Genomic DNA, 12,242 nt, shown 5'->3' on the forward strand with positions numbered 1-12,242 from the left:
TCTTTCTCAGTTCCCCTTTACCCTCAGCCCTGCAAGGGGGCTTCTGCTCCATTGCCCACCAAAGCGACTCTCTCCAAGGCCACCAGTGAGTCCCTGGTTCCTAAACAGAATTCACATTTCCCAATCCTTCTCTTTCTTGAGTGCTTTGCAGTATTTGACTCTGATATGCTTAGTCTCTCACTGTTGGGTTTACTGCAGGGCCCTCGGTTGCGTAGGAGTAGAGAAAAGGCTGAGCACCTCGAATATAGTCCAATGGCCTCATTTTACAGATAAGGAAATGAAGGTCTAGAGAAGTGAATTGCCCTGTATCAGTCAGTTACTGCTGACATAACACTGTGTAACAAACCACCCCAAACTCACTGGCAAACGACAACATTTATTTTTCTCATGGTCTGTGTGTTGGCTGGGGTAGTTCTGTTCCAGGCTTGGGTGGGGTTCAGATCTGCTCCACGTGGGTTTGTGACGGGGTGTAGGCTGAAGAGGATACTTCAGGAAAGTTCTGCTCCTGATAGATCACAGGGATGCAAGAAATGCAACAGGAAATAAGCAATGTCTCTTGAGGGCTCAGCCTTAAAGTGGCTTAATGTCAATTTTGCCCATATTCCTTTGGTTAAAGCAAGCCACATGCCCAAGCCTAACATTAATGGGTTGGGGAAGAAGACTCCATTGTAGTGGGAGGTACTTCAAAGCCATAGAACAAAGGCTGATGAGGTCGAATTTTGATAAAGGGAGGGCATGAAGAGTTGGGAGGAATGGTTCAATCTACCACATGCTTGACGATCGCACATGTGGGTTGTGATCTCTGACAAAAGAGAAAGAGGCCATGAGTGACTAGACAAAACAAAAGAGGAAACAAAGATAAAAACAAACAAAGAGCAAACAAAACAAAAACGTAAAGCTAATGGAAGTTTGGACTTTTATCATAAATGACAACAATGATCTCTGAAAAAAGCACAGACGTTGATGGGAAGTTTGCCAGCTGAGGCAACGAGACGGTGAGTCACAGTGGGTCTTGGCTGTGAAGTGAGGAACTAGCACCAAGAGGGCTAAAGCAGGGCTGTGAGCTCAGTGTAGGGGCTCAGCTTGGACCTGGGCTGAGCCTGGGGATGAACCCAGGAATATCTAGATGAGTAAGAGGTAGAGATCAAGAACTGACCAATGATGGAGCTACAATATACCCTGAGAAGAGTAAATATTGATTCAGGGATGGGGTAGGGAAGAGAGCGGCTGCCACATAAAGGATCCAATTCTAGTCTGGAAAAGCAGGACTGAGAGAAAACACTTCTCAAGTCCAGAAAGACCAGAGGAAGCCTGAAAGCAGAGAGCCTAGTGTGTTCACCATACCCTGAAATACAACAAGCAGGGGATATCCTCATAGACTGTGAGCTGTATCATTTGGGACAAATTCATTGTCCTATACTTGGCAATGCATGTATGTATGCTGTTACACCAAGACACGGCTATGGCTGGAAACATAAATTGCTCCAGAATTACTATAAATATTCTCACGGGTGCTGGGGCCCTACTGAGTTATTAAAGAAAAAATATGTTTTAGGATGGTCGCTTGCCCTTCCAGAAACTACCCCTTGGTGCTGGCTAGTGGCTGAAAGGAGAAAGGGTGTGGGCCAGCATCACAAGCCCTGTTAGACACAGTGAACTGAGCTTGAGCTCTGAAAGATACAAATTACATTCTCCTCTAGGAAGCTGCTGGCGAATCTCAGTAGTGACGTGCTCTTGCAATCCAAAATCAGCCATAAACTTTCATTTCCTTTTTTGCTCTAAAAAGGATATGCTGACTGAAACAACTAAAATATAGATTAGTTAGCATACTAATAATAAATACCAAAAAATACACGCCTCAATATACAAAAATCCCCACAAACAAACAAACAAACCCAAAGCCCAACGTTCAAAGTGAGCCAAGGAAAAATGTATTTGAATTAGCGTTTTCTTTCATTAGAGTCCGTTTCTTTCCATGCTGCCTCCTCTGACCACAGGGACCTGTCCCCATCCACATACCCAGGTGTTGGCCTTTCCCATGGCTGGTGACAGCTCTGATGGTCTTCGTACTGGGTTAAGTAGTGTCCTCCCACCCCCAGATTCATGGTCATTTGGCACCTCTGAATGTGGCCTTAATTGGAAATAGTGTGTTTTTAGGGGCAACCAAGTTGTTCACGCTGAATTAGAGTGAGTCCTAATCCGGGACTGATGTCCTTATAAGAGGGAATTTGGACACAGAGACACACAGAGTGAAGATGTTGTGAAGACACAGACCCACGAGGAGAACATCACGTGAGGATGGAGGCCGAGATTGGAATGACGTGTCTGCACAGGAACTCCAAGGACTGCTGGCAAACGCCGGAAGCTAGGAAGAGCAAGGGAGGGTCTTCCCTTGGAGCCTCTGAGCGAGCTTGGCCTGGCCAACATCTTGATATCAGACTTCCGGTCTCCAGAATTGTGAGACAGTAAATTCCTGTCGTTGTAAGCCCCCAGTTTGTGGTACTGTTACAGCAGCCCTAGAAGATGACTGCAGTCTCCTTCCCCTCATGAGCCTTGCTGAGCCAGAACAGACCGGTCGAAGGCCTGGCTAGAGGCTCAGGCTGTTCAGTCAGAGAGACCAGGCCTGGGCTGCGGGCTGGCCACTGACCAGTGTGTCAGACACTGGGGCTGGTCTCTACGTCTCAGTTTCCCCATCTGTATAATGGACATAACAAGGATGTTGGTGGAGATTAAAGGCCACCATGTTTATAAAGTGCTTGGTACAATGCCTGGCCCATAGCACATGCTTAGTAAATGTTAGCTGCTATTATCAGCCATATGGTTTCCACCTCAGTTTGAAGTTTCCCTGATTTTACTTTTCCAGTAAGAGTCAAGTAGATATCTATTCCCTTGGGGATGTACCATGGCATCTGGCACAGAGTAGGCACTAAAAACAACTTTATGGAATGAAGAATGGCACAACTACAACTCATCATAGGAAGAAACAGCTTATAGACTTCATAAGTTTTAGTAACCATCTGGAAAAACCCAAGGTGAAACTTTGGAAGGAGAATGTACTTTAATCAAATTTGTTCATGCTGGGGCATAGGGATGGTCCCTAATGATCCTTGTCCCCTAGGATTCACACCTTTGCTTAGTCCCCTCCTGCACTGTTCCAGAGTCAGTCGGGTGACCAACAGAATACAGCAGAGGTGACAGTGTATCACTTTTTTTTTTTTTTTTTTTTTTTTTGTGGTACACGGCCCTCTCACTGCTGTGGCCTCTCCCGCTGCGGAGCACAGGCTCCGGACGTGCAGGCTCAGCGGCCATGGCTCACGGGCCCAGCCGCTCCGCGGGCTCTCTCTCTGCCTTGGGTTGCTTGTTTAGGGGGAAACCAGCTGCCATGTTGAGCAGCCCTATGGAGGGCCCATATGGTGAAGCCTGCCAACAGCTACATTAAGTGGGCATGAATGTGATTCTCTAAGCCCAGGCAAGCTTTAGATCACTGCAGCCTCAGTTGACAGCTTGACAGTATCCTCATGAGAAACCCTCATCCACAAACCTCCCAGGAAACACCCTCCCAGATTCCTGACCCTTGAAAACCATGTGAGATGACAAATGATTGTTGTTTAAAGCCACTTAGGAGATGGGGGTAATTTGTTACACAGCACTGGATAACCAATACAGGCGATGAGAAAGGAATGGCCAGGATGAGCCAGGACTGGGACCAGGGACTGTAATGGGAGACATTATAAAACACAGGAGGCAGGCAAGAGGCCAAACCCAGATGGGTCAGACATGCAGATGGTCAGGCAGGTTCTGTGGGTCTGCACATCTGGTCCAGAGCCCAGGGGGGTGAGAGCCACAACCAACCACATCACTGAGCAAAAGTCACTGAGATCTTGGTGACCTTAGACTGGAGACCTTGTTTTACACAATTTCCAGTTGGACCTTCAGTTGACCGCTGTAGCTATGGGGTCATCAAAGGCCAATGAGTGAATTTGCCAAGAATTAGGTCAACACAAAGATATGGAGATTATGGTAACAAACAAAATGCGATGGGATTATAATTTTTGAAACACTCACCATATTCTTTTGTTATTTTGACTGCCTAAGTTCTTTAAGTTATCTGCCAAGCTGGGAGGCAGAATGGGATTTCCTAGGCCTGTTCCAGGCTATTGGGCAGGTCACAGTGCAATAGAAAGTTGGAAATATCGGCTGGGTTTATGAAGATGTACATCAAATCCAACTGGCAAATGTTTTCTGAATGCTTACCAGGCTAGTTATAAGAGAATTTAGAGTCATCCGGTGCACCTAGTACAGGTACCTAATGCTCCTTACCCTCCCCGTGGCTACTCAGGGATACTGAGACTCAACAGGCGAAAAAACAGTTCCTTTACTCTTTGCACAGGCCAGGTTTCCCCTTTAAATTGACCTGTCCTTGTTTCAAGTCTTGGGGCCCTGTTGACTCAGTGGCAAATCTGATCAGTTATTTGATCCTAGGGGATAATAGAGTCCCGTGAATGGCATCTGTCTTTTCACAGGGGCATCAGAGTCCTTACTCCACAGAAGTGAGCAAAGCTTCCCACACCCTCGATCTTGTAGACTGGTCGAGTTCTAGGCAATTTGCTGCTCTGCAAATGTAAAACAAGAGACACAGAGGCTACTAGCTAAGGGCACAGACTCAGAGCCAGACAGCCTGGGTTTGAATGTCAGCTCCTCTACTTACTAGCTGGACAGCCTTGGGCAAGTGACTTAATCTCTCTGAGCCTCAGTTTTCCCAGCTGCAAAACGAAGATGATCATAATAGCACCTCCCACACAGAGTGTGGAGAGGAGTAAATGAGTTAATGTGTGAAGCACTTAGAACAGCTCCTGGCCCCTGGGAAATAGTCTGTAACTGTTCGCTATTATTATGCAGGATATAGAGGCAAAAGTAGCCCCCTCTGCCCTCTCTGGGCTCAAATGTAATTGTCTTCTGGGCTTCACTCAAGGCAGATGTCTCCCTTTCACAACATCTGAAGGGTTCTTTAAGGACTTCATAAAAACAAAAGGATTAACTACAGATGACTAAGCCCACATGATGGACACAGAACCAGGTACAGTAAATAATGAGCTTAGGCAGGATTATATTCCTACAAACAATACACCAAGTTCTCCTGTTCTTTGTCTGCAATCCCCCTACCATGAAGGAGCCGGTGGCCAAGGACAATGTCTCTGTGTGCCCAGGATAATCTTGGGTGGGCTCCTGGAGGAGGCATCCCTCAAGCAGAGACTTGAATTCAGGATTTGCCAGGTAAAGAAAAAGGCTGGGTACACCGGGCAGAGAAGAGTGCGCTGGGAGCAGGGTGAGGTAAGCAGGCACCTGGGACACGAGATTTAAGGAGGCACTCACTCTCAGGGTCGTGTAGGAGCAGGGTCAGCACCTGCACTTCCCTGGGAGTGAGTGCCTCCTTAAATTTTGCATCCTAGATGCCTCTCTTGTGTCACCTTAATCCTGGCCCTGGAGAAGGGCACGGGTAAGAGCCTGGAAGGGTGAAACAAGTCGGTATAACTAGAAATGTCCAGGTCATGAAAGACTGCTTGAGGACAGAGATCACCTGGAGTGAGGCTGAGCAGTTGGGCTGGGGCCAGATCATCAAAGGTCTTATGCGCCAAATAAAGGAGTTTAGCGTTGGTCTAAAAGCGACAGGTAGCCAATGAAGAATTCTGAACCGGTCCACAACATGATCAGATGTGCATGTTAGCAAGATTCTTCTGGCACTAGCATGGATGGCAGATTGGTGGATGAGGGAAGAAACTGGAGACTGGGAGGCCAATCCAGGCAGGACTCTATTGCGTCCATGCCCAAGGGACAGACAATGATGGCCTGAAATAGGGCAGTGCCAGTCAGAAGTAAGGAGAACTCACTAGAGAAGTGGTTTGAAGGTAGAACTGACGGTACCTGGTGATTGACTGCAGATGAGGTTTGATGGGAAGAGTCAAAAATGGCACAGTTGGGCTTCCCTGGTGGCGCAGTGGTTGAGAGTCCACCTGCCAATGCAGGGGACATGGGTTCGTGCCCCGGTCTGGGAGGATCCCACATGCCGCGGAGCGGCTGGGCCCGTGAGCCATGGCCGCTGAGCCTGCGGGTCCGGAGCCTGTGCTCCAGCGGGAGAGGCCGCAACAGTGAGAGGCACGTGTACCGCAAAAAAAAAAAAAAAAAAAAAAAAAAAAGAGGCACAGTTTAGAAGCCATGGGGAGTTATTAGGTAAGATAAGAAGTACACGGACGGCAGTTATCAGGGCTTCCCCAAGTCCAAGGGAAACCTCCCCACGGCCCATTTGTTTTCCATAGGATGCAGTCTCTGGGGGTCAGATGTGTCTTACCCTTTGTACGGTACCCACACTCTCTAAGTATTGCTGACCTGAGATGAGCCACTTCCAGACCCCTTCCACCCATCTACTCATTGGCTTTCCAAGTAGCCTTAAGGTTGTCCAAGTCCTTTTAAAGACTGTGCAGCTGGGCTCACACCGACACATCACCGAGTCCAGCCTTCCATTCTGGACACGCAGGCCCCAGGGCTCTGACCTGCCTGCGTGATCCCGCCTGGGGCTCTGGGAGGCGAGGGAGGGGACGCAAGGGGGTGAGGGCCTGTCGGGAGGCTGGCGAAGCTTCAGCCGCTTGGGAAGAGCCTTACGAGAGACAACTGGGATCAGAAAGGCAGCTGGAGGGCAGCTGGGTTCTGAGGTGCCGTCCAGAAAGGCTGAGGCAGCGACGCGGGGGAAGGAGGGCCGTGTTCGGGGGGGCCAAGCCCGGAGCAGGGGGAAGTACTAGGGCTCACGTGGGGGCACACGCCGGGATGAACTTCCTCGGAGCTAGGTACAGCCACACGCACTGACCTTGTGCTCCACTAAAGGCCGCAGATCCCTTCCCATGAACTTCAGGGAAGGTCTCCCGCCCTTCCTGCACTTGAGAAGTTTGGAAGATATCAGCTCTGCACACGTTTCCCGACATTCTCATAAAAATAAAGGGAGTGAAAAAGCGAGTCAGAGCTCTTTAAAACATTAATTAAAGACACCATCGTTTCCTTATTTAACTGAGGGTTGCTACCTCATTTGGGATTATTAGCAAAGCGAGACAGCCTTTGTTGTGCTTGACAAAGTGATTAACTCAGACTCTAGGTGAGCTTTGGCTTTCTCAGCATCTTTTGATGTGCTAAGATTCCCCGGTGGGAACAAACATCGTCAATTACTTAAACAAGCCGTTGCCCTGAGAGCACGATTACCAGTGAGGCCCGGCTACTAATTGGCAGATGAAGAGATAGAAAGGAACTCAGGCTCTGGCCTGGACCCTTACCTGTCAGGGAGGAGTGAGAGTCTTTTAAAGCGTCTCGCGGCGATGCTCCTGCTGATCTGGGACGACCTAGTTATTTTTCCATCTCCGCAAAAAATGCATCTTGGGCGACTTGAGTCTCTAAAACCCAGAAGCTGCCCGTGGTTCTCAGATGAGAACCTCATGCTCCTGGGCAGGGCTACAGGACTCAGCGCTGGGGGAACACAGAAGCGTCCACAGAAGCAAAGTTCTTGCTTCAAGGGAGTTAATAAGAAATTCTTTGGCTTGCTTCTTCCCTCACAAGAGCCAAATCCTCCAGCTTCTGGGACAAGTGGGATGAGGCCGGGGCTTCTGTAGGATGCTACGTCCGAGCTGACAGTCCCCTGACACATAAGGAATTCAAGGCCTAAATAAAAGAAGCAGGTTTTCATTTTAAAATATATAACCATATAAAATTAAAGTTATAAATTTAAATATATTATAATAAATTAAAATATATTTTATTTTCAAACTATTTACTATAAATATTTTTTTCTCATTTAATTTTTATTGGAGTATAGTTGCTTTACAACGTTGTGTTCATTTCTACTGTACAGCAAAGTGAATCAGCTATACGTATACACATATCCCCTCCTTTTTGGAGTTCCTTCCCATTCAGGTCACCACAGAGCACTGAGTAGAGTTCCCTGTGCTATACAGTAGGTTCTCATTAGTTATCTATTTTATACGTAGTATCAATAGCGTATATATATCAATCCCAATATAAATATATTTTTTAATGCACTAAGCTATGACTCTTTTTTTTCCCTCTCCCCACCTAGAAGAGAGGTTTTGGGGAAGATTTTTTGCTGCATTTATATATGTCATTGGTTTTTCTTGTGGGCGGAAGGGGGAACTCAGTCTAGTTAAATTCAGTCAAATAACCAATACTTAAAAAAAAAATTCTAGAAGTGTTTCATAAATATCAGACACCTAACTGGTCTTGTCACTTAATTCAACTGCTCTATTTTTAAAATAGAAAGACGAGTCACGTGTGTATTTGTATCGTGAAACTACTTTCTGTGCTATCTTCATCATTCTTCTCCTTAAATTCTCACTGGCACGAAAGGGCAAGGCGGCTTCCAGAACGCTTCCGTGAGAAGTGGCAGAGAAATGGGGAACTAAGGCAGAGGCGGGGCTGCGGTCCTCTCCCTTCTTTTTTTTTATTTTTTTTACATCTTTATTGAAGTATAGTTGCTTTACAATGGTGTGTTAGTTTCTGCTGTATAACAAAGTGAATCAGCTATACGTATACACATATCCCCACATCCCCTCCCTCTTGCGTCTCCTGCGCCACTTGCTGCCTTCGGTCCTAGAAGGTGTCAGCTAGTTTTCTTGGGTCGGGCTGGGCACCGGGAGGCACACCTTAGAAAGCAGAGCTCACTCAGTGTTAAGGCAGGTGCCCAGCGCTTCCTCCACAGGAACCCCCAGAGCTCGCTCTTCTCAGGGACCTCCTGGGACACCACCCCCTCAAAGCAGCAGCCTCTTCCAGCACCTTCACCGGCTATGGGTGACACAGTTCTTCTTTACTGTGCCAGCTTTCACACCTCTATCCTCAGTTTAATGGACTTTTGGAAATTGGCCTGCTTTGGAGGTCCCTGTTTTTTGAAAACTAGCCTTGGGGGAAAATAATAAGCATAAGGACCATTTGCCATTTTTTTCCCGTTCAACAAATATGTACCATCCAATGGTTGGACAGAGGAAGTGCTCTTAAGTGATCAAAACACACTTCAGCAGGCACATCCTCTGACACATGATGCTTCTTTCCTGCAAGGATCATAATGTAAATGCTTAATTGACTGCTTGGCATTAGCCATTGAACGTGTGTCGGGTCTCCTAGGCTGTAAGTGCCATGTTCCTGCAGCTTCCCTGGCGCCCAGCACATGCCTGGCTTGTAGGAGACACGCGTGTCCACCTGATGATCCTTGTAACACGTCACCTGTAACATGTCGGTTACCATTAGCCCTAACAGTGACGAAGGATGTCATTCCCAGGACTATTCCCCTTCGTGAGGGTAAACTGCTATCGTAGTTTGGAATAAATCCAATGTCAAATGCAGACCAGCTCTCTTAGGTTCTGAGAAATGAAATACAGGACAACAAGGTTCATTAGAACTGATTCTCCACATGTACTCTGAAAAAGGACTGAGCTTTCTTCATCGTTCTCTGGCCGCGGTGTTAGACTACAAGCTGAGCCAGGGCAACCTAAAGAGAGCACATTTTAAAATGTGGCCTATTTTGACCAGCCTCGAGAGCCCCGTCTTCCTGGAAGTGCCCTTCTGGACCGTCCGTGCGTGGCCAGTGAGATCATTCTAGGGATTTCCCGGGCTTTAAAATTTCCCATTGTAAAGTGTTTATTTTTACTGTTAGTTTTTCTTTTGTTTTTTTTGTTTTTGTTTTTTTTGCGGTACGCGGGCCTCTCACTGTTGTGGCCTCTCCCGTTGCGGAGCACAGGCTCCGGACGCGCAGGCCCAGCGGCCATGGCTCACGGGCCCAGCCTCTCCACGGCATGTGGGATCTTCCAGGACCGGGGCACGAATCCGTGTCCCCTGCATCGGCAGGCGGCCTCTCAACCACTGTGCCACCAGGGAAGCCCTTTACTGTTAGTTTTTCTTTATGGAAGTGGTAATGGTTTTCATTTATGGTCATGACATAAAGTTTCCTTCTATTTAAGTTTATTTGAAGGGAAGTTGGAAGCAAGTGCTAGCCTAGGTGATTTGCAGATATGGCAAAAATTGTAAAGATGTTGTACAAATGACTGAATTTAGAAGATTAACCTCTTAACGCCAATTGAGATTTATTGACTCAACTGACTGAAAAGTTGGGACAAAAATGGAAAAGTTAGGGCTTCTCTGGTGGCGCAGTGGTTGAGAGTCCGCCTGCCAATGCAGGGGACACGGGTTCGTGCCCCGGTCCGGGAAGATCCCACATGCCGCGGAGCGGCTGGGCCCGTGAGCCATGGCTGCTGAGCCTGCGCGTCCGGAGCCTGTGCTCCGCAACGGGAGAGGCCACAACAGTGAGAGGCCCGCGTACAGCAAAAAAGAGGAAAAATTAGTTAACTCTATGCACTATCGTAACCAACAATGGGGTGACTTTATTGTTTTTAAAGTGTAGGCTTTTCTGTAAAATACTTATCTGTCTGCTGGTTAGGTGGTAGGGCCCCTGAAGCCTGGTTCGGGGGCGCCTGAGGCAGAGGCCGAGTGCCTTGCGAGCTCTGGGCGGGGCTGCTACCCACTCCTCTGCAGCTGGGTCATCAGTTCTCTCTAAACAGGAAGCCCTGATAACCTCATGGTCTTCACCCCAGACACTTCTTTTCGAGCACACTCCAAAATTCAGTCAGCGTCTATACACAGTACAAGCTGGTGCGGGAGCTGAATAACGGCCTCCAAACACCCTAATCTTCAGGACCTGTGAATTCCACTTTCTATGGCAAAAGGGACTCTGAAGATGTGGTTAAGGGTCTTGAGATGGGGAGAGCAGCCTGAATTACCTGGGTGGACCCTAAGTGTAATCACAAGGGTCCTTATAAGAGGGAGACAGTACGAGTCAGTCAGAGGAGTTGACGTGATCCCTGGAAGCAGGAGACACTGGAGTGATGTGGCCATAAGCTAAGGATGCAAACAATGGATACTCTCCTGGAGTCTCCAGGAAGAACCAGCCCTGCCGACACCTCAACTTCAGACTAGTGAGACTGATTTCGGACTTTTGGCCCCCAGAACTGTGAGATAATACATTGTGTTATTTTAAACCACCAAGTGTGGGGTTATTTGTGAGAGCAACAGTAGGAAACGAATGCAGTTGGGAAAGATTAATTTACTGAAACAATTCCTTAACTTTCTGATAGGATTCACCATATTGATCTTTTATGTAATGTACCACTAATACATTCAAAATAATTCTAATTACAAAGGATTCAATTCACAAGTTTCAAAATCTATTAAAGTTTTTGAATAGGCATCCACATGGCTGAAATCTCAAACAGGATATCAGGAAGTATTACCAAGAAATACAGTGGAAAGTCTTCTTTCTGTTACGGTCCCTAGATATCATTTTCCACTAAAAGGAAACAGAGTTTCTCGGGATCATGGCTGATTCAGGTCTGGGGCAAGAAACGTACAAGATGTACCCGGAACAACTTGTCATTTCAGAGAGTGGGGAAGCTGTTCTCCCAAAAGGTACTCGGGAACAAACTTACACGTGCTCCCACTATCCAAAGATGGCACAATCTGATGAAAACAATAACCATTGCAATGGATCAAAACACATCAAGTATGTTTAAATTGATGAGTTCGTAATGATACAAAAATAGCATGTGCACCCAATGTAAGATGTTATGGAATCAACTCATTATTTTGAAAACGAACACTAAAAGGAAAGAATCAAGCATTGATCCTACTTTTCTTATGTGAACTGTCCTTAGCAGAGGAGGGTAAATTCAGAATTATTCCAGCTAATAAATGAAGAAATATCACCGCTTTGCAGCCCCTGGTGAATGAATAGATTTAGGTGGTAATCCTCACAGCTGCTAAGTTCATAATAAAAGAGACAAGTAGATTGTGAACCTCCTGTGGAGAAGTCTTGCAGAAAAAGCCTCTGGATCCGTGGTTTTCAAACTTGGTTGAACACTGGAAACACCTGAGGATCTTTTCAAGCTGCCAAGGCCCAAGTCACACCTTAGGCAGTGAAGTCAGCACCTGGGGGTGGGGCGTGAGGGGGGCGCGGGGCGGATGGGACACAGGCATCAGAAGTTTGTGAAGCTCCTCCAGCTTCAGACAACTTCGGGAGCCAATGGTTTAGATTCAGCTACTAGGACTGCAGAACGGGTTAATCTACACCATGGGAAGCAACCAGCAGAATTCAGACTGCGGGGAAACCCTACGAGACACCACCTGGTTTTGTTGTGTAAAAATGC

At 47.1% G+C, this 12,242-nt stretch overlaps 1 protein-coding gene across 2 annotated transcripts in view; it reads left to right on the forward strand.

Annotated features, from left to right (window-relative positions):
* TBXAS1 (thromboxane A synthase 1) overlaps positions 1-12,242 on the forward strand; it is a gene marked incomplete at its 5' end in the record, with an annotated part of 149,540 nt that overhangs the window by 12,378 nt on the left and 124,920 nt on the right. The window lies entirely within an intron of this gene.

Source organism: Leucopleurus acutus, assembly GCF_964270905.1.
Source record: "Leucopleurus acutus genome assembly, chromosome: 9".
Classification (NCBI taxonomy): Eukaryota; Metazoa; Chordata; class Mammalia; order Artiodactyla; family Delphinidae; genus Leucopleurus; species Leucopleurus acutus.